At 39.9% G+C, this 23,368-nt stretch overlaps 1 protein-coding gene across 3 annotated transcripts in view; it reads right to left on the minus strand.

The window, feature by feature from the left end:
- Positions 1-23,368, minus strand: part of LOC140733513 (CYFIP-related Rac1 interactor A) — a 229,242-nt gene that overhangs the window by 84,277 nt on the left and 121,597 nt on the right. For 2 of the 3 annotated variants that reach the window (XM_073056944.1, XM_073056945.1), the window contains exon 2: positions 14,475-14,529. The exons of the other annotated variant lie outside the window; for it this stretch is intronic. The gene's annotated coding sequence lies outside the window, so the exon portion shown is untranslated. The remainder of the gene's footprint in view (positions 1-14,474; positions 14,530-23,368) is intronic. 3 annotated transcript variants of the gene reach the window in all.

A 23,368-nucleotide genomic window follows, 5' to 3' on the forward strand; every position in this document is an offset into this window, starting at 1 on the left:
CACTACTGTTGCAATGCGTGGCTATATCAGTTACCTTCGCCTTCCTGTCAGTTCGAACCAGTCTGGCCATTCTCTTCTGAACTCTCTCATTAACAAGGCACATTTGCCTACAGAACTGCCTCTCACCGGATGTTACTTACCTTTTGTTTTTCGCACCATTCTCTGTAAACTCCAGAGAGCATCCCAGGAGATCCGCAGTTTCTGAACTACTCAACCCATCCCCTCTTGGGCCAACAGTCAAAGTTACTTAAGATCACATTTCTTCTCCATTCTGATGGTTTGACCAATTGATGTCAGAACAATTGAACCTCTTCTTGTATAGTTTAATGGCAGTTGGCAGACCAACATAAAGTGCATCATCGCCAAACTGAACCTCTTGACTGTGTCTAAATGCTTTTATGCATTCAGTTGCTGCTACATGGTGGGCTCATTAGATATTTGCATTGATGAAGTACACAGGGTTTACTAATAAAGTGGCCACTGGGTTTATTTCATCTACCCGCCAGTAGCTCTTGAGTAAGTAGCTTTTTTGTCCCCGTTACACCAGTATGCAATACTGCTTTAGTACATCAGAAACTGGATAAATAAGCAATGAAGTTCTCTTAAATAAGAGCATAAATGAAGAGCCCAAAGTTTTGAAGGAAGTGTGTTAGCATGGATTGAAAACTGGCTGTCAAATGGAAAACAGAGTTGGTATAAATGAGGTGTTTTCAGGCTGCAAGGATGCAACTAGTGGAGTGGTTACATCCTTCCGGCTGAAGCTGATTAATACTCAACCCTCGATTGTTAACCATTCCATTAATACTCTAGCAGAGGGAATGAAATAGAAGGCATCCAAAGTTTGCAAATAGCTGGAAAAGCATGTTGTAATGAGGACACTGTAATTCCGCAATGGGTCGTTTCGAGTGACCGGTCAAAAACTTGATAAATGAAGTTTAATGCGAGGAAATGCGAGGTTTGGCACTTCAGTAAAAGGAATTAAAAGGTCAACTATTCATTTAATGGAGAAAGACTGCAAATGAGTGAAGATCTAAAGGATCCAGGTGTTCCAGTGTAGGAATCTTAAATCAAGCAGGCAGGACCAACAAATAGTTAAGAAGGCAAATGACGCTTCGGCCCTTATTGCAAAGGGATTGGAGCTTAAGGATAGGGAGGTTTATAGTTGTACAAGAATGGCCTTGGTGAGGACATACAGAATATTACACACTGTTATGTTGCCCTTAGCTAATAAAGGATATACTATCATTGGATGCAGTCCAAATTCATCAGATGAGACGGGTTTCCTATCAAGAGAGGCTAAACAGTTTGGGTCAGTATTCATTAGAATCTGGAAGAATGATATAAATAAAACCCTAAGGGACATAACTACAAAATAAGTGCAAATCACTTAAAACAGCAGTGTGCAGAACATCTGTTCTCAGCCTATCGTAAAATTTTGGAATTCTCTCCCTTGGAGGCATTTAAGATGGAGAAAGATTAATACTTAAAAGATCGAGTTGAGTGCTTTTCTTGGATTATGCACGGAAGAGGAGTCAACTTGCCGTGATCATACTAAATGGCTGGGCAGGCTTCAGGGCCTTGCTCCCATTTTTGTTGTGTGCTCACTCAAAAGCAAACTCAAAGGACCTGAGGCCCTCATCCATGCTCTGCTACCACAGGACCTGCCAATTCCTGTACTCTCTTCACAGACTTCCCTTGCCCCTATCAGTCTGAACTTGAGGCAATCGAAAACTGTTGCCCCAATCCTAGCCTCTTTTTCTACCTGCACCTGGTGCTGTTCGCTCAGCACCTTTGTCCTTTCTGACCTACAATGGCTACTGTTTTAAATAAAGCTCAATTTAAAAGTTCTTGCCCTTGTCATTATATCTTTTCACAATCTACAGTTCCTCACTTCTGTAATCCCATTCAAGCTGAGTTTCCTCTGAGATACATTCCTCTAATTCTGACCTATGGCTTATCCTTGAATTGTATCAGACCACCACTGAAAGTCATGACTAGTTGTTGAAACCCCACTGCGAGGGAATTGATTCCAAATATTTCTCTCTCCTTGTACATCACTTAACACTTTGACTACACCTTTAGTGCTCCTGCCCACTATCTGGCAGCTCAGTGTCAAATCTTTTGTTTGATACCTTGCCAGTGAATGTCACCGGGGTATTATTTTGCAATGTAAGCAGGTGCTATAAAATAGGATTATTAATATTGCTGACTGCTAAATAATATTGCAGATCAAAAACATACACAGCTCAGTCTAATGGATACATCTCCAAAATAGACATGATTCAGCAAAACTTTAACAATAAGTAAACACCGGCTGGTGACAGATAATTTAAACCATGCCATTCAAATACTAATTTACTATTAGCTGGGTGGTAATTATCACTGCAGGTATAAATGAGACCCAAAATAATAATCTTAGCTCAGTATTATGAATGTCCATTGGAGGAATAAATGGAGCTTTACTCATTTCTTCAAACTGCCAGCAGACAAATTAATTTCTGCTGTAAAAAAGCAATCTGTCTCTCTCTCCATCCTGTCCAAAATGGCCATTTATAATTAGAAAGAAAAACTTAGATCATATCTTTCTACTTTTGAATAACAGACCCTAAGATGACCTGCATAAAATGCACAATATTGTAGATGCTTATTTTCAGCCCTCTCCTTAGGCCTAACCTTGACAACAGCTAATCAACCTTACTTATTGAAAGACCTGGATAGAGTGGATGTGGAGAGGATGTTTCCAATAGTAGGAGAGTTTCAGACCAGAGGGCACGGCTTCAGAATAGAAGGATGCCCCTTTAGAACATAGATGAGGAGGAATTTATTTAGCCCAAAGGCGGTGAATCTGAGGAATTCAATGCCAGAGATGAATGCAGAATATTGGGTATATCGAAAGCTGCGGTTGATGGGTTGTTGATTAGTAAGTACATCCAAACTTATGGGGGGAAAGCAGAAGAATGGGGTTGAGGAAAAATAAATCAGCCTTGATCATATGCCAGAGTAGAACTGATGGGTTGAATGGCCTAATTCTGCATCTATGATTTTGTGATCTTAAATCTTTTAAGCATTGAGTTTTGTTAAAAATTTCAAAATAAACTTTATTCCTAATAAAAAATAATTTACAAATTAAACTTTGCAATCTCTTTCATAGCCAATGCTGTCAGTACTGTTCTATTGCATTCCTCAAAACTAAAAGGACTGTTGCTATTCATGTGGCTCCTTGGGTGGTACACTACACTTTTATAACCATATAACAATTACAGCACGGAAACAGGCCATATCGGTCGGCCCTTCTAGTCCATGCCGAATGCTTACTCTCACCTAGTCCCACTGGCCCACACTCAGCCCATAACCCTCCATTCCTTTCCTGTCCATATACCTATCCCATTTTTTTAATATATGACAAAATCGACCCTGCCTCTACCACTTCTACTGGAAGCTCGTTCCACACAGCTACCACTCTCTGAGTAAAGAAGTTCCCCCTTGTGTTACCCTAAACTTTTGCCCCTTAACTCTCAACTCATGTCCTCTTGTTTGAATCTCCCCTACTCTCAATGGAAAAAGCCTATCCACGTCAACTCTATCTATCCCCCTCATAATTTTAAATACCTCTATCAAGTCCCCCCTCAACTTTCTATGCTTCAAAGAATAAAGACCTAACTTGTTCAACCTTTCCCTGTAACTTAGGTGCTGAAACCCAGGTAACATTCTAGTAAATCTCCTCTGTACTCTCTCTATTTTGTTGACATCTTTCCTATAATTCAGTGACCAGAATAATTAACAATATAATATTACCAGAATATAATTTACAATAATTCCTCACTGAATCGTTCCCTGGCAGCAGCTGTGATGCTTCTTCACTGAGCCCTTGCGGTGGTTGCATCAAGTTTCAATGTTAATTCTTGTAAATATTGAGTTGGATTGCTCTTTCTCCTTTACACATTTTTCACTGGTATGTGGTTAAGGATGTCATGTTTTGGATTTGGGCCATCTGTAAGCCTCCTTTAGTACATGACCAAGAGCAGACATATGTCAAATATTCTCTCATACTTTCATGCCTTACCAATATTTCGATGACAGCTGCAAAATGGAGGTTGAGGCTTTTTCAATTCACCTCAAGTAGAAGTAGACAAATGACAACTGACTGTCAGCAAGACCAAGGAGCTGATTATTGACCAGGAGGAGGAAACCAGAGGTCCCTGAGCCAGTTCTCATCAGAAGACGAGAGGGTTAGCAGCTTTAAATTCCTAAGTATTATTATTTTGGAGGACTTGTCCTGGGCCCAGCACATAATTGCAATTAAGAAGAAAGAACGGCAGCACTTCCACTTCCTTAGGAGTTTGTGGAGATGTGGCATGACATCCAAAACTTGGACAAACTTGCATAGATGTGCAGTGGAGAGTGTATTGACTGCTGCATCATAGTCTGGTATGGAAACACCGATGCACGCGCACACGCGCACACACACACACACACACACACACACACAATAAAATTTACTTCAAACTTTTAGGTACTGCATGCATTTTTATGTTAATGTATTCGATGTTAATGAATGCATACTCATTTATACAAGTAATTAAGCGTGAAGCTGCCAATGTACTGAACTCAATTCATATTAGCTCCCAACAGATTATGAATAACAGGCACAAGACAACTTCCAAACAAGCTCAGTTGCTCTCAAATTGAATGTTTCCTTTCACTCCACTCACTCTCTGCAAATAAAGCTCATTACTGGAATCTGTCCAAGCCACTACAACACTGATGCAAAATGCTTTTAGTATTGCAAACTGACAGTATGAATTGGCTAAATTTTCTCCACTCTGCTCGTTCATTCTAACCTACCCCCATTGAACTTGTGTCACAGTTAGCAGTGCAGATGGCTTGCAACTCCAGTGACGTGCGTTCAATCCTCTGATATGATGCTGTCTGCATAGACTTTGTACATTCTCCCTGTGACTGCTGGGGATTCCTCACACATTCCAAAGGCAGGTTAACTGGCCACCAGGCTTTAGAATTATCGGGAGAGAGTGGCTGATTGAAATGTGGATTAAATAAAATGGGGTCAGCATAAGATTAGTGTAGAAAGATACTCGATAATTGTTGCAACTCAGTGGCCAAAGGGCCTGTATCTGTGGTGTACAATTCAATTACACTATACTCACCATAGACTATTTCAGCGTTTGGTCTTCCCTAATTTTTTAGCTTTGCTCTAAGGGTTGGCACAAAATCATTGGCTTAAACTTGTTAATACCATACATCTGTCCTAACAGCTGACATATGTCTGTGCAAATTCTTAACAAAATCAATGTTTCAGTCATGAAATCTCAAAACTGTACTCAATTTGTCGATCAAGCCTCATCACATTGGGCTCTTAAAACAAGAATTTGCTGGATTAGAATCCGCTGTGCATTTTAAATCAGGCACATATTCAACACATGATAGAATATTCTCCTTTTGACTTGCAAGCCCTACATTTCATGTAACTGATACATATTGCATCCTCCAATGATATTGCCAGAAAAACCAAAGCTTTTCCTGTAAAATACAATGCTGTCTGATGCATTCTGAAATATATTTTTTGAATGATTTGGTAAATTTGTTAATCTGAAGACACATTCGGAAAAAAAAGGACTCATTAGTTTGAGCATACTTGTTAGTATGCTACAAACTCCTGTGTGGCTATTAATTATTATTAAAGCAGAACTTTGAGATCCAGTATGTTACTTTCTAAGTTGGTTCTATTGCTCCAGGTTCATTGATGAGAACAAAGTGGGACCTGCATGCTCTGCCACAAATGGAGTATCTGATGCAATGGGTAATTTGTGAGGTGGTATGCTCTTTCCACCACTGCACTTGGCTCCTGTGTGGTCCTGACACGTGAAATTAAGGCGTGTAGCTGTTTTCACAACTCAATCATTTGCTTCTATTCAAACATCTGACAGGATGGTGAAAGTAACTCAAAGAACCATGCGTTACATCTCTGACTGCACAAGTCGAACCTTAAAGTGGAGGGGCAACAGCAGCAGAAGACCACAAACACGCACTCAGTGACTAAGTACAGAAGATATCTAATAAAGTGGCCACTGAGTGTAGTATATTCTTATCTGAAGGGAATATACCAAAATCAGACAGGAACTAAGCTTCATATTGAGGCCAGAATACCTTTACAATGTGTGATAGTAGACAAATTTCACACCAAAAGCTTTTCAGTCACAATAGAATGATGGAGCAGATACAATGGGACAAAGGACCAAATTCTGCCGCAGTGACTAATGATTTTTCATTTCTATAAATCATTTATTTTGTATCACAATTCCTAATAACAATGGATATTGCACATTAATTTGATAATATCATTAGCTTGCTACAGTTAACAACATAATACCTCAGTGCAAAATTGCTGTATTGGAGGGAAATGAGGAACTGCCGTGTTCTCTGTTTCGAAGAGATATGACTCGCTCCGGACAAGCCAGATACGATGGTCAGACGCAAGGGGTTCTTGATACACCGGAAAAATCAAAGTGCTCATTCAAAGAGGTCAAAAGGTGTCTCATAATAAACTCTTCATGGTGCTCCGACATAGCTGTCTTATTACATTCTTGTTCTTCTGACCTGAAATATCTAATGATTAAGTGCCGTCCATTCTACTTATCAAGGGAGTTCTCCCCCATGATACAGACAATGGTTTATATACTGCCAAAGGCCAATATTAAAGAAGCACTCAATGCACAGGAGCCAATGCATTGAGCGCCAAGAAAGCAAACAAGAAACAGCCTACCCTGAAACCTTTCAAATCAGTGCCAGGGAATTCAATCAGGGTTGTTTGAAGAAATCACTACCCAATTATCATCAACATATCACCTGTAGCATCAGGGGTCCCAATACACTCAACCACTGTTATATTACAGTAGGAATGCCTACTGTTTGATCACTAGACTGCATTTTGAGAAATCTGATCATCTGGCTGTCCTTCCCCTACCTGCATATAGGCAGAGGCTAGAGAGCAAGGCTCCAGAGGTAAGAACAACAAAGAGGTGGTTGCGGGAGGCAGAGGAGTGGCTACGGCATTGCTTCAAGTCAGTGGAGTTGACTATGTTCAAGGACTCATCAGTGGATCTGAATGAATATGCCACGTTGTCAGGGACTTTATAAAGAGTCATGGATGAGTGTGTCGTCACAACAGCATTCAGTCTTCCCCAACCAGAAGCCCTGGTGAACCATGAGATCTGCAATCTGCTGAAGGCCAATTCAGTGGCATTCAGGTCTGGCGACCAAGTAAATATAAGAGGACCAGGTACAACCTCTGCATAGCCATCTCATATGCGAAGTGGCAATTCTGGACCAATCTCAAATCACAGAAGGATGCTCAACTGCTGTAGCAAGGCTTCAATATTATCACCTCCTACAGAGTAAAACTAAGCAGCATTCAGTAGGTGGCAACAGGGCTTTGCTCCCACGTGAGCTCAATGCTTTTTATGTTCTCTTTGACTGACATGGAGGCATCTTCACAAACTCCCACAGCCCCTGATGACCCTGTGATTTCAGTCTCTGAAGCCAACAGGAGAGCAACAGGAGAGGGTGAACACATGTTAAGCATATGGTCCTGACAGGGTACCTGGCCTAGTACAGAAGACCTGCGCTATTCAGCAGGCTGCAATGTTCATTGATACTTTTAACGTCTTGATTCAGCAGTCTGAGATGTTGGCATAAATTATACCAGTGCCCAAGGAATATGTGGTAACCTGCCTCAGTGACCATTGTCCAGTAACAATTACATTATGGTGATGAAGTTCTTTGAGGATGGTGATAAAGCACATCAGCTCCTGTCTGAGAAGCAACCTGGAACTGTCCAACAAGTCAACAGCAGATGCTATTCAACCTGGGACATTTGGACAGTGAAGATGCATACATCACGATGCTCTTCATCGACTACAACCCTGAATTCATCACCATCATCCCCTCAAAGGTAATCCATAAGCTCCAGGACCTAGACCTCAATATCTCCTTTTGCAACATGATCATTGTTTTCCTCATTTGCTGATCCCAGTCAGTTTGGATTGGCAACATCTCCTCCACAATCACCATCAGCACAGGTACATCTACATCCTTAGAAGTTTGCAGAGATTCAGCATGCCATCTAAAACTTCAACAAATTTCTATGGCAGCATGGTGAAGAGTATACTGACTAGTTGCATCATGGACTATTGTGGGAACACCAATGAATGCCCTTGAAGGGAAAGGCCCACAAACATTAGTGGATACAGCCCAGTGCATCACAGGTAGAGTTCTCCCCACCAGTGAGCACACTTACAAGGAATGTGTTCACAGGAAGGCAGCATGCATCATCAAGGATGTCCACTATCCAGGCCATGCTCTCCTCTCGCTGCTGCTATCAGGAGGGAAATACAGGAACCCCAGGTCCCACACCACCAAGTTCAGGAACAGTTAGTGCCCTTCAACCATCAGGCTCTTGAACCAGAGGGGATAACTTCACCCACCCCAACACTGCACAACCTATGGACAACTTATGGGCTTACTTTTAATGACTCTACAAGCTCATGGTCTCAATATTTATTGCTTATTTATTATTATTACTTTTAGTTCCTTTTCTATATTTGCACAGTTTGTTATCTTTTGCACATTGGTTGTTTGCCCATCTGTGTTGTGTGCATTTTTTCATTGATTCTAATGTGTTTCTTTAGTATTTACTGTGAACGCCTGCAAGAAAACGAATCTCAGGGAAGTATATAGTGACACATACTTTGATAATAAATTTACTTTGAACTTTGAATAATACTGATAAATATCAGGTGTAGATCATTTAGTAATTCATGTTGCAGCAACATTAGACAATTCCATTAGAATGGAACAAGGGATACATTTATCATTATTGCACAAGACACAGTTAACATAAAATGCAATACAATTTATTTTAATTGGAAATTATGGAGGATGATAATACTGATTAGCGATAAGTAAATAAATATGCAGACAGTAATGAAATTTTTACTACCTGTTCAGTTTTAAAGTGCAGTTTATTCAGTGCAAATATGTTTTCATCCTCTCAGACCTGATAATTGCCATCAATTTCTAGTTTACCTAGAAATAATCTAATTTGCTGCCTGGATGGCAACTAAAGTTTGCATTGAAAACTTTGTTGCCATCTAATTTAGACTAAAAAGATTAAAGTGCAGTTTTCGCAGAAAAGAAAATGTAATATTCAGATAGTTAAGATAGTGAACAGTACGTTGGTGGTGCTGTTGAAGACATACAGAGTAATTGAAGACTTTAGAAAGATATGGATATGCTAGTGAAATCGATTGAGAAAAGACAGATGGAGTTTAAACCCTATAATGTGAGGTGATCCATTTTGGGAGTACTCACGAGGTTAGGGCGCGCACTCTGAATGGTAAGGTCCTAGGGAGTACTGAGGAACTGGGACATCGGACAAGATCTTTGTAAGAGGCAGTGCAGTTAACTATTTCAGTGGTATATGAGGTGCTGGAGTTTGCAAGTTGGGGCATTGATGGAAGTGAAGAACTAATGCCCTTACATCATTCACCTTAATGAATGCATGCACACACACACATGCATGAGAGAACACCACATTATTGTTATTTGCTTCCCAGGTACTAACCAGAAATATGTTCAGATCTACCTTATTCATGTTTAAACAGAGAATGTTTACAATGCTTTCTACCATTCATCCTGGCTGAGAACAGAGGGTGAAGAAATTCGAGTTTTGTTTACAACAGAAGCAGTTACCAGCATATTGTGTAAAAAAAAACAAATATATTAATGATCGATGGACCCTGCATAAGCCAGACCATTTGTTTCTTACAGAGAGGTTGGTCATGACTAGACTGAACTCCTGCCTCAGCAAGGACCTGGACCCATTGCAATTTTCCTATCGTCACAACAGGTCAATGGCAGTCGCAGTCTCAATGGCTCTCCACATGGCTTTAGACACCTGGACAACACAAACACCTATGTCAGGATGCTATTCATTGACTATAGCTCAGCATTTACTAACGTAATTCCCACAATCCTGATTGAGAAATTGCAGAAACTGAGTCTCTGTACCTCCTTCTGCAATTGGATCCTCAACTTCCTAACTGGAAGATCACAGTCTGTGCGGATTGGGGATAACCTATTCTCCTCGCTGACGATCAACACTGGTACACCTCAGGGGTGTATGCTTAATACAACCATTGTTGGTAGAATCTCAGATGGTGACGAGAGGGTGTACAGGAGTGAGATATGCCAACTAGTGGAGTGGTGCCGCAGCAACAACCTTGCACTTAATGTCAGTCAGACGAAAGAGCTGATTGTGGACTTCAGGAAGGATGAGATGAAGGAACACATTCCAATCCTCATAGAGGGATCAGAAGTGGAGAGAGTGAGCAGTTCCAAGTTCCTGGGTGTCAAGATTTCTGAGGATCTAACCTGGTCCCAACATATTGATGCACTTATAAAGAAGGCAAGACCGTGGCTATACTTCATTAGGAGTTTGAAGGGATTTAGTATGTCAACAAATACACTCAAAAACCTCTATAGATATACCATGGAGAGCAGTCTGACAGGCTGAATCGCTGTCTACTATGAGAGGGCAACTGCACAGGACCGAAAGAAGCTGCAGAGGGTTGTAAATTTTGTCAGCTCCATCTTGGGTACTAGCCTACAAAGTACCCAGGACATCTTCAAGGAATGGTGTCTCAGAAAGTTAGAATCCATTAAGGACCTCCAGAACTCAGAGCATGCCCTTTTCTCACTGTTACCATCAGGTAGGAGGTACAGAAGCCTGAAGGCACACACTCAGCGATTCAGGAAAAGCTTCTTCCCCTCTGCCATCTGATTCCTAAATAGACATTGAACCCTTGGGATACTACCTCACTTTTTTTATATTATTTCTGTTTTATGCACGATTTTTAATCTATTCAATAATATATACTGTAATTGATTTACTTATTTGTTATTATTGTTATTTTATTATTTTTTCTTCTTCTATATTATGTATTATATTGAACTGCTTCTGCTAAGTTAACAATTTTCACTACGCATGCTAGTGATAATAAAACTAATTTTAATTCTGAATCTTTGAATAACGGGAACTTGCCTTGACAATTTAAGAGGCAAAAGTGAAGCAACTTTACCCTTCACATGTTATATGGCAACGAACCGCCTCACTCCAGTCAAATGCGACATTTGAATTTTTACAATGATTACTGGATAATAAATATTCCCCCAAAGAAAATTCTCTTCAATATTAAATTCTGCTTAAACTATATTCCAATAATTTAGAAAGAACGAGGGTTATCTGCAGGTGTGAATTTACTGTCAGAATCCTTAACGATTTCAAATGATATTAATCTTCTGCAGCATTGCTCAAGGATTTATACAGATTGGTTCTTTGCCCTTTTTCTGTGCCTGTTTACCCTTTATCTTTATCTTCTGTGGGCAATTTTATGCTTAGGAGCAAAAAATCAGAATCAGATTTATTTTCCCTCACTTATATGGCAGAACATTTGTGGCAAAAGTAAATTGCAAAAACATAAAAATTACTACAAAACAATACAGAAAAATAACGCAAAAACAAAAGTAGTAATGTTCATTGACTGTTCAGAAATCTGATGGCAGAGGTGAAGAAGCTGTTTTTTCTGTCTGTTTTGAGGCTCCAGTACCTTCTCCCCAATGATAGTAATGAGAAAAGGACACATCTTGCATGGTGAAGGGTCTTAGTGAGGAATTTAAGGTACTGCCTTTTGAAAATGTCCTCCATGAGGAGGTTGCGCCTATGATGGAACTGGCTGAGTCTACAATCCTCTGTAGCCTCTTGAGATGCTACACAATGGAGCCTCTGAGACAGACTAGAGTCTGTAATGTGACCATTTAGACTGTGCTCTGTGCACATCTATAGAAATTTGCAAGTCTTTGGTGACATACCAAATCTCCCCAAAGTTCAATGAAGTACAATTGCTGCCAATTTTTCTTCAAGATGCATCAACGAGCTGAACTCAGGCTGTTAATAACCAAGAACATGAAACTGCTTACATTTCCCTCTGCTGACTCCTCAATGAAGACTGGTGAGCGCTCTCCTGCTTTCCTTTCCCACAATCATTTCCTTGGTCCTGCTGACATTGATTGCGAGCTGGTTGTTGCAACACACTCAACCTGCTGGCTTGACTCACTCCTGCATGCCTCATCACCATCTGAGATTTTAACCAATAATGGTGGTCTCAACTGTAAATTTATGGATGGCACTTGAGCTGTTCCTAGCCACTCTGTCATGAGTATAGAGAGGAGAGGGCAGTGGACCAAGCACACATTCTTGAGGTGCACTCGTGTTGATGGTCAGAGACATTATGACTGATCTGCACTCATTATAGTCTCCTTATAAGGGAGTCAAGGATCCAGTTGCAGAGGGAGGTACAGAGGTTCATGTTTATAAGATTGGTGAGTAATACTGAGGGGGTTGAGTTCTAAATGATAAATAGTAGGTTGATATACATCTTGCAGCTGTCTAGGTGCTCAAAGCAGAGTCCACAGACAGTGAGATTTGCATTCACTGTAGACCTCTTACAGTCACAGGTGACTTATAGCCGGTCCAGGTTCTTGCTCAGGCAGGAGTTAATAATCCTAGCCACCACCAAACACTCAAAACAGTTCATGATGGTACACTACTGGTCAAATTCTGAAATGCAGCCACTCTTCTCCTCTTGGGCATGGGTATTATTCCTGGCCTTTTGAAGCATAAATCCTGTTTCAACAATACTTCAACTTGTGCAATTCAGTTGCTCCTTTTCCCAGCTTTAATGGCACATCACCTGGTCAACAACTATGCAGGGGGACGAAGAAAAACGTGCAGATGCTGAAAATCTGAAATAAAAAGGGCACCGAACCACAAAACAAAGTTTGTTTCTCTTTCCACAGATGCTGTCTGACCTGTTGAATTCTTCCAGCATTTTACATTTTTATTTTCATTATCCACAGCTGGCTTCAGTTTATTTACCTGAACTGTGTACTTGGAAATTAGGCCACCAGGTTGTTCCATTAGGCCTGAAATGGGACCATCACTTTATTTTAAGACTCCTTTGTTTACTTTTATATTTAAAGTAATGTTCAACTATTTGGCTTTATGTTTTTGTGGCTGGCCTGCCACGTTACCAATAAACATAGACCGATTGGAAGATCTGATGGCACCACGACTGGAATAATGGCCTACTACTGATGCTGTGTAAGCAGCCAATCACAGCAGTTAAAGGCGGCACTCTTCCCTTTCCTAAGACAATTAGGTTTGGGCACCTTGCTAGTGCAGCACATGTGAATAATATTACACTGCTACTTTCTATAAATTAGTTAAAATCTACAAGATTATTATTGCACCTGACGTACTGTATTTGTTGTGGTACACAAGGAAATGACTTTCTGCTATGTCACAAAGTAAAATTACTGCTTCTTTATATAATTAGTTTTCTCCATAGTAATTCTTCACTCTGGATTCCACAATGCTACAAACTTTAGTTTGGTCATAAATAATTTAAAATACAAAATTTATGTAGCAAGCAAAACATGTTGTTGTAATACTCACTGAAGTATATTCTCCAGCCATTTGTTTTAAAGAGCAAAGCTACTGTGAGGAAACTAGCCAGCTTTCAAAAGAAAATAACTTTGCTCATTTTTCAAATGAAAGCTGTCTTGGTTAGAGCTGCAGATTAGTGATCAGGGAGATCAGCAGTTTAAAAATGAAATTTCAGCTCCTAGACACAGAATTTCTTTAACCAGATGATCATTTACTTCATAACTGGTGAAACATCAGTACAATCAGTACAAAAAAAGCAGGATCTCCCAGTGGCCACACATTTTAATTCCACGTCCCATTCTCATTCTGATATGTCTATCCATGGCCTCCTCTATTGTCAAAATGAATCCAAACTCAGGTTGGAGGAACAACACCTTATATACCAGCTGGGCAGCCTCCAACCTGATGGCATGAACATTGACTTCTCTAACTTCTGTTAATGCCCCTCCTCCACTTCTTACCCCATCCCTGACATATTTAGTTGTTTGCCTGTTCTCCATCTCCCTCTGGTGCTCCCCCCCCTCCTTTCTTTCTCCTGAGGCCTCCCGTCCCATGATCCTTTCCCTTCTCCAGCTCTGTATCACTTTCGCCAATCACCTTTCCAGCTCTTAGCTTCATCCCACCCCCTCCGGTCTTCTCCTATCATTTTGCATTTCCCTCTCCCCCCCACTACTTTCAAATCTCTTACTATCTTTCCTTTCGGTTAGTCCTGATGAAGGGTCTCGGCCCGAAATGTCAACAGCGCTTCTCCCTATTGATGCTGCCTGGCCTGCTGTGTTCTACCAGCATTTTGTGTGTGTTGTTGTTAGTACAATTTATAAATGGTTTTCATCCTGTAAGAGAAGTAATTGTACAAACCAATGGCAAATATCACCTTTAAAAGAAATTTTACCTTTCAAATTGAAGGTGAACTATTTCCAAAAAACAGCAAAAAGTCTAGCTGAAATCTGCAAGAAAAAATAGACAAATAATTAACCACTTAGATGAGGTGCTGATGGGAAAATTTTTCAGCTGTAATTTCTGTAATATTGCCTAATACACGGTTGTCTTGCAAACACATCATGCAGGAAATTCTATTCTGCTAAATTCACAATAATCAAGAAGTATAGATGTATTTTAAAAAAAGATTTGCAAATAGCACTTCAGTGTAAGTAGTTCCAAAATCAATGATACCCATGCATAGATCAAAAGGCAAAGTCTTCCTGAAGAACTGGCTGCTCAACAGACTAATTACAGGCACATCCCAAAGGACAATTCATTCATTACTTCAGTCTAACTTGATGTGCAGCTAACTACACACTGAAGCATTAGTGCTCATTTTATGAGCAATACATAATTTAAAGGATTCTATCCTTACAATGTGTTTCAAATTGAGTACAACATGCACGTTTAAGGATCTGAAAGCAATAGGTTTTTTTTGCTATATAACATGTTGAATTCTTACTAAATCACCTTCTCACTCTTTTTCACAGCTGTGATCAGAGTTGCATCAGAACGACATATGATCATTTATAACAGTATACAGACAGTCCCTGAGTTACAAACATCTGACTTACGAACAACTTGTACTTACGAATGGAGGGAGGAGAATGCCGTCCGCCATTTTAAGTCATTGCCGTTAACACTGTGTTGAGTGTGTAACTTTGTATTTGGCTTAAATATTTCTTATTTAAGATTCATCCTGACCCCCCTTTTTCCAGTCAGCACCATCCCCACTTGTCCCATTTGACCTGTCTCAGTGAGGGTGGACTTTAGGACCCAGGGGAGCAGAGGACCCACAGCCAGCAGCTGCTGCTGAATCCGCAGTTTTCTGTTCCGTTGACGGAAAACGATAGCGATTGAAAATAAAGTGGAAATAGTAAAACGATCGGAAAGAGGTGAAATGCCATCAGTTATTGGAAAAGCATTGGGCTTCAGTTGGTCAACGATTGGAACAATTTTAAAGGATACAGGTAAAGGATAAAGTGAGAATAATGGAGCATATGAAAGGCCCTGCCCCGATGAAAGCTACAATTATTACTAAGCAACGCAGTGGTTTAATTATTGAAATACATATGTTTCTTAAGTGTTTTAGTTGCATAAAATATATACTATTGTAGCGATGTACTACATACAGAGCTAGAGACGACATGCAGTCGGTAAGTCGTTTTGAGGCTAGTTTATTCAAACTTTGCGGCGCTGGCATTTAATCCCTAGCGCCCGCCCTCTCCGGGCGGAAATGACGTCAGAGGTGCATTACCAAAGTCTCTCCCCGCACACGCGCGCGCTGGCTATTTGAGAGCCGGTTCGCCTGCGCAGAAAGTGGCTCGCCACACTATATACTAAGAAAAACGTTTGATTAACTAACGCTAAATAATACTGGATGTACCTGTTCCAACACATACAAATCTGACTTAAAGACAGACTCAGGAACGGAACTCGCTCGTAACCCGGGGACTGCCTATAATGCAAACAACTCCTATCCATTTAAATTCTCATTTTGGTTTGCTGTTTGAATGTTTTGTTCATGTACCCACTTTTCCAATAAACTGAGTAAGCACACAATTTTGAAGTAATCTTATGGAAACCCGTGCTAGGATATCAACTGATGATGAATGATATTTTACTTTTTCCATTTACTTTCAAATAACGATACCTTGCTAATCAAAATACAAAGGATGCCCAAAACCAGTGCTAATTGGTGAGCACCTAAAGATTGTGAGGAGATCTCCATTACACAGCCTGCATAAAGCACTAAAGCTGAAAGGGCTGATTGGACACATGGTTAATCATCAATTTAAAAAAAAAATTTGCAAGGATAAACCCATGGCCTGACTACTACCAGAGAAAAAAATATCATCTGCCCTCGGCTCAATAAGCACCAGTAAGCTCTAAAGTACAGAGTAGCCCAGTCCTGTCTGTGCACTGCATGCACACTTTTGACGAGTGGATGTGTAGAAACTAAGACTCAATCACTGCATAATTAATCTCCTGCACAGGCCAGGGATTACACGATTAACTACCTCACTAGTGCAGCTGAGCTCCACAAAGTTAATGAACGCACCCAGACACCTTCCTGATCTGTATGGCAGATATTGCAAAGCATGATACATTTCCTGAGCCATCAATCACCACTGACCTCTGCTTCCTATAACCCTGCCTTCAAATGGTAATAAGGTTATTCAAATTGAAGGAAGGCAAAATGTGGTGTTCCGTTTCAGTTAGTACTGGGACCATTATTACTCATGATCCACATTAACATTTTGCTATATCAAAATTTGTATTTGAAAGCAAACTGGGGAGAGTACGTAACTAAGCTGCAAGGAAGAACGCAACACCAACATTTACAGCCGGGTGGTTATGGAGCTTTTAACTGTACCCCAGAATATGGCAATAATAAACCATCTCCAATTTTCTGTTACAGAGCAGAAATAACTTGACGATGCAAAGGAAAAATACCGGAAGTATACCCAGACTGAGGGGTACAGCTGACGGAAGATTTTGAACATACTGCATTCTAGTATGTTATCAGAGAAAAGAAAATTGGGTCATCTGAATGGAGGTTTCTTTAGAATGAGCTGGGGAAGATAAATCTGACAGGGACATTTCCACTTGTGGAGGGGTCCCAAACAAATACAATTATCAACAGATCCAAAAGAATGAGGAGAATTTTATTTTATTCATGGAATGATTACAATGTAAAACTTGCAACCACAGGAAGTGATTGAGGCAAATTATATAAAATCTTTCAAAAGGGGAAACAATTGAATACATGAAGGAAAGAATAGAAAATAACATTATCACACCTTCCCTTGAACTGCACTAGATCTAAACATAGTGAATAAAGTTCAAGAATTTACTCACTTGGTAAACAACTACTTTCTTCGGTTCACTCCGGGAGGTCTATCTGTGCATTCTAAACATAAAATGTTGAAACAAAAATCTTGGTATCCTTTATTTACTAATCCAAATACCTTGGCAATTCAACTCATCCTCAGAAGAAAAATAACTGTGTTTCTCATGTTAATATAAAAACACATTGCCATGACATTGTAATTCTTATTAAATATTCAGGTATCTTCCATGCCTGAGATGTACTGACTCACAAAGATCTGGTGTTTTCTCTCCATTCATTAAAATCTGTGAAAGTCTTGGCAAATGTTCAAGGGCAAATCAAGTTTGTCCACTAAAAGAAATTGCTAACAAACTATGCCAACAAATCTGGCCACACTGCCATTGTGGGTCTGGTTTATAATTGTCACATGCACCAGGATAAACTGAAAAAGCTTTGGTTTTTTGCATGTCATCTAGACAGAACGTGCCATACATAATTACATTGCAGAGGTTAAATGAAACCAGAATGGAGTGTTAACCTCACAGAGAAACTGGAGTGCAGGTAAGCAATAAAGTGCAAGGGCCATGCTGAGCTAGAATACAGGGCCAAGAACTCATATTTCAACGTATGAGAAGTCCTTTCAAGAATCTGATTCCGTGGGATAGATGTTTGGTGGCATGACATCCAAAGCATTTCAAATGCTAACAGGATGCATCTATAAGCCTTTGAAGATTCCCTTCAAATAAAGAGACTTACATGATGCAAAAGACGTAAGTAAGCAAATTACATCTCTTCATTTACTAAGGAAATCACTGCTCTACTCTAATATAACAAGCACAATAATCAACAATCTGATGATTTAGAAATCCCAACAGCTGGCTTTGGTGTTCTCCAGCACTCTTTAATTACCAGACCCAGTTCCAGTGCTGCCTTTCTACTCACAGGAACCTTGTGAATATAACATCTAAAAGAAGTGAATTTCAACTGTTGTGATATTAATAGATATAACATCCAATAGTCCTAAAAATCTGGAGCATGCCACATTATCAGAGTTTACTGTACATGGTTTTGCATAGATTTTAAAATCATATGCTTAAAATTAGGTTACTGCCATGTAATGGGCAAGACTGACAAACAATGTTTATGACAATGTATCTGTTTCAGCTTCTTGAATAGAACTGATGCAGCTTACTACCTCAAAATATTAAGGAACATTTTTAATGGTTTGAAAACAAATTATAATGGCTTGTGGAAGATTTTGGTTAGTGGTATGCAACTGAATTCAATTGAAAATTTGAGCAAAGGAAATGCTTCACAAAACTACCACAACCTACTCCAGAAGTGGTAATTTAGCCAAAAGGGAAAAATCCTCCGTAGAACCTTAGTCTGACCATTGGAATTTTAATGAATTTAAACTTTAATGATTTGTCCTAACATTTTGCTTGCCTTCAGGAATTGCCTCGTACAACATGGAACAGTACAGACAGACTAGTCCTCTTGGCTGCCAGAGAATAGCATTTCAAAACAGGAACTGAACTGGTTTATTATCACATGCACCAAGATACAGTGAAAAGCTTGTCTTGAATTTGTAAAGGTCAAGTCGTTAGATAGTGCACTGAGGCAGAACAAGGTAAAAGAATAACAATGCAGAATAAGGTGTTACAGCTTCAGTGAAAATGCAATACAGGTAGGCAATATGGTGAAAGATTATAACAAGGCAGATTGTGAGGTCAAGTGTCCATGTCAAACTTCATCTGTCATTTCTCTGCCCATAACTATAGCTGATCTATATCCTGCTGTATCATTTCACAACTTTCTACAGAGTCAGCAACTCCACCAATTTCTGCATTGTCTACAACCTGACTAACAAACTCATCTCTTTATCTATAAAATACAAACAATAAAGGTTCCAGCAGTGACCTCTTTGCAACACCACCGGTCACAGATGTCCAGTGCTATCCTGTCTTCTATGGGCAAGCCAATTCTGAATCCAAACCCCAGTAACCATGTCCACGCATCATAAACCTTCTGGATCAGACTACCATGTGGAACTTGTTGAATGCTTTACGAAAGTCCAAGTAGACACTGCCCTACCCTTATCAATCACTTTCATCATCTCCTTGAAAAACTCAATCAAGTTTGTAAGACGCAATCTTAACTGTTCCGAATTTGACAATGTTTTTCCAAATGCAAGTCGATCCACCCTTAACAATCCTCTCTACCATTAATGTGAGGCTCACCAGCCTTTAATTCCATGGACTACCTCTTTCTCAAGCAAAGGTAACAACATTAGCTAATCCCCAGTTCTCCATTCTTCAACTACACATTTTGGTTGCTCCCCACTTATGTTTTTTCACATCACTTAGTTTATTTCACTCCGATGGCCCCTGCATTACTGCTTTTTGGATACAAGAAGTTCACCCTTAACAAATTCACAATTCACTGCTTCAAAAATATGAGACGTGGAATAAAATTTATTCTCTCAGAACTTATGAAATGGAAGTACATAGGCAGGTATTTATTGTTTATCAAGTAGCTTTTGTAAATGTATCTGCAAATCCCACAGCTTTGTGTTACAGAAAACTGAGATATTGTCCATTTATTAGGAATGTGACCCAATATAATGTGTGTGGGGGGAGGGTCACCTATATTCTAGTTCATTGCAGTGAAACAACATCACATTGATCTGGTCTTTGAAAGGCTGACTTGAACTGTCATCTCTCATTCCTGCTGTCTGGTTTGCTTCATACACCGTATCATATGTTATTACAAGAGCATGCACCCCCACCCCCAAATAAATTACTTTTATTAACTCTTTTTAGATGACATCATGGAGATGGATAGCTTTTTTTAATCCTCTGTACATTCTGACAGAATCAAACAACTTTAAAGTTCACATCTTCTCCCAAAAAAAGCTCAATTTTCAACTGTATTTCTCTACTATTAACCTTCAGCAAATTCAAGACAAAATTTATTGACTGATTAATGAACTTGTTGCATTTTTGCAACCTTATTATATAATAATCATCTGAAGGTTTGCCTGTAGAACCTGAGCATGCCTTGTTGAAATCACTCATTCCAATGTGTAAAGACTACACAATAAGACATAGAAGTAGAAATAGCCCATTTGGCCCATCAAGTCTGCTCTGCCATTTGATCACGACTGATTAATTGTCCTTCTCAATAACCTTATTCTCCTGCCTTCTTTTCATAAACTTTAACACACTGCCTAATCAAGCCATCTGTCAATCTCTGCTTTAAATATACCCAATGACTTGGCTTCCCCAGCTTTCTGTGGCAATGAACTCCACAGATTCACCACCCTCTGGCTCAAGAAATTCTTCTGCATCTCTCTTCTAAATGGACGTCCCTCTATTCTGAGACTGGTCCTAGACTCACTCACGATACGAAACATCTTCTCCACATTCTATCTAAGGTTTCGATGAGATCCCCCATATTCTTCTGAACTCCAGCAAGTACCAGCCCAGAGGCAGCAAACATTCCTCAAACATTAACCCTTCCATTCCCAGAATCATTCTCATGAATACATCTTTTCTTAGATAAGGGGCCCAAAGCTGCTCACAATACTCCAAGTGCAGCCAGATCAATACTTTCTGAAGCCTCAGCATTATGTCCTTGCTTTCATATTCTAGTGCTCTCAAAATGAATGCATTTGCCTTCCTTACCACTGACTCAACCTGCAAGTTAATCTTTGGGGAATCCTGCACAAAAATTCCCAAGTCTCATTGCACTTCTGATTTTTGAATTTTCTCCCTGCTTAGTAAATTGTCTATGTCTTTATTCCTTCTACCAAAGTGCACGGCCCTGCACTATATTCCATCTGCCACTTTTTTTTGCCCATTCTCCCAACCTGTCTAAAGTCCTACTGCAGACTCACTACTTCTCAACACTACCTACCCCTCCACCTATCTTTGTATCATCTGCAAATGTAGCCACAAAGCCATCGATTCTGTCATCCAGATCATTGACATATAACATGAAAAGAAGCCCCAATACTGATGTTCTGCGGAACACCACTTGTCATTGGCATCCAATCAGAATAGGCTCTTTTATTGTAACTCTTTGCCTCCTACCAATCAGCCAATCTTCTATCCATGCTAGTACCTTTCTTGTAATATACCATGGGTTCTTACCTTGTTTAGTAACGTCATGTGCAGCACCTTGTTAAAAGCCCTACAAACATCCAAGTAAACAAGATCCACTGACTCTCCTTTGTCTATCCTACCTGTTAAATTCTCAAAGAATTCTAACAGATTTGTCAGGCAAGATTTCTCCTTGAGGAAACCATGCTGACTTTGGCCTATGTTATCATGCATCACCAATACCTTGAAATCTAATCCTTAATAAAGGAGTCCAATATCTTCCCAACCACTTAAGTCAAGCTAGCTGACCTGTAATTTCTTTACTTCTGCCTCCCTCACTTCTTAATTAGTAGAGTGGTATTTACAGCTTTCCAGTCCCCAGGAACCAGTCCAGAATCTAGTGATTCTTGAAAGATCATTATTAATTCCTCCATAATCTCTTCAGCTACTTCTTTTAGAACTTTGGGGTGTAGTCCATTTGGTCCAGGTGATTTATCTACATTTAGACCTTTTAGCTTCCCAAGCACCTTCTCCTTAGTAATAGCAGCTACAGTCACTTCAGTCCCAACACTCGAAATTCTGACTTTCTGCTAGTGGCTTCCACAGTGAAGATGCAAAGTAGTGCAACAAAGCTTTCAAAAGAATCTGATCTGTTCCAGTCCCTTCAGAGGAAACCAAAGATGCATCCTTTTTAACCTGCTCCATTTACAATGAAATTAAGATGCAATATGCCCCATCAATTAAAGAACTACAGCGCAGAGTTTCCAATACTAAACACAAAATGGAAGAAATGCAAAATGTGGGCAATTATAACAAAGAGATGAATATTTTCATAACTAAAAGGAACAAAGTATACTCAAGGACATGAAATGACAAGGGAGTGACTTATAAATGGCTATCCTTAATCTGCAGATAAGAGCTCAACAGTTGATAAAATATAGCTTTAGCAACTGGTATTTTACTTAATATTTTATGGCCGGCATTCCAGGTTTCCCCAGAGGTTTCATCAATATCACAAGCATTGAGTTTCCCACTTAGAACATTAGGTATTTCCCCAACCTTCTGCAAAAAATTGGATGATGTTGAATACTTAAACACATATGTAAATAAATTCATAATGAGATTATTCGTGGAGAACAGTGTAGTCAAACTCTGCCCATCTTAGGCCCTCCGTCGTACAGGGTCGACACTGCATGTTGCGTCCTAGCTGTCTACGTGATCGGCAAGCCAGGGCAGTAGAATATGGAGAGCAAACTGTTGCCCACACAGATGTCTACCCCTCTCCACACAGCTAATAAATCCAAAGGAACGGCAGAGGAGCTTTGCCCATAATGCTGATGTAACAACGGATCTGTGGTATAAATAACAATAGTTGCATACTAGTTTATGAGTAATCAAGGATGACCTGTGCAGAAGTTTTATACAACGCGCATTGTCTGGATTTCTATTGCATGCAGGTCAATTTGCCAAAAGAGGCAGCCCTAAGCACTGGCTAACTACCAGCACAGACATCATAGAAACAAAAGGAAATAAGGGCTAAAACTACTCTGCAAAGTTAACTGTTTAAGGGAATGCTCCAAAAACATACTACATTAGAATTATCTCAATAATTCATATTATTGAGACGAAGACTGCTTCCACTTCAGCTTTGAGTGCTCTGGGGTGGACAAGGCCAACAGAAACACACCTTTCCACTGTAGGTAGGGCACGAACTCCTAAGCAGGTGACGTGGGAGATGGGGCACTCCTTGCCCTGTTTTAAGTGAGCTGTGATGTGTTTATAAAAAGACTTGAGGCCCTCTGAGTCACACAAGACTGACTGGTCACAGGCTGGGAATTCCCAGGAGGTATTGCAAATATTACATTCTTT

Source organism: Hemitrygon akajei, chromosome 9 (assembly GCF_048418815.1).
Source record: "Hemitrygon akajei chromosome 9, sHemAka1.3, whole genome shotgun sequence".
NCBI classification, from domain to species: domain Eukaryota; kingdom Metazoa; phylum Chordata; class Chondrichthyes; order Myliobatiformes; family Dasyatidae; genus Hemitrygon; species Hemitrygon akajei.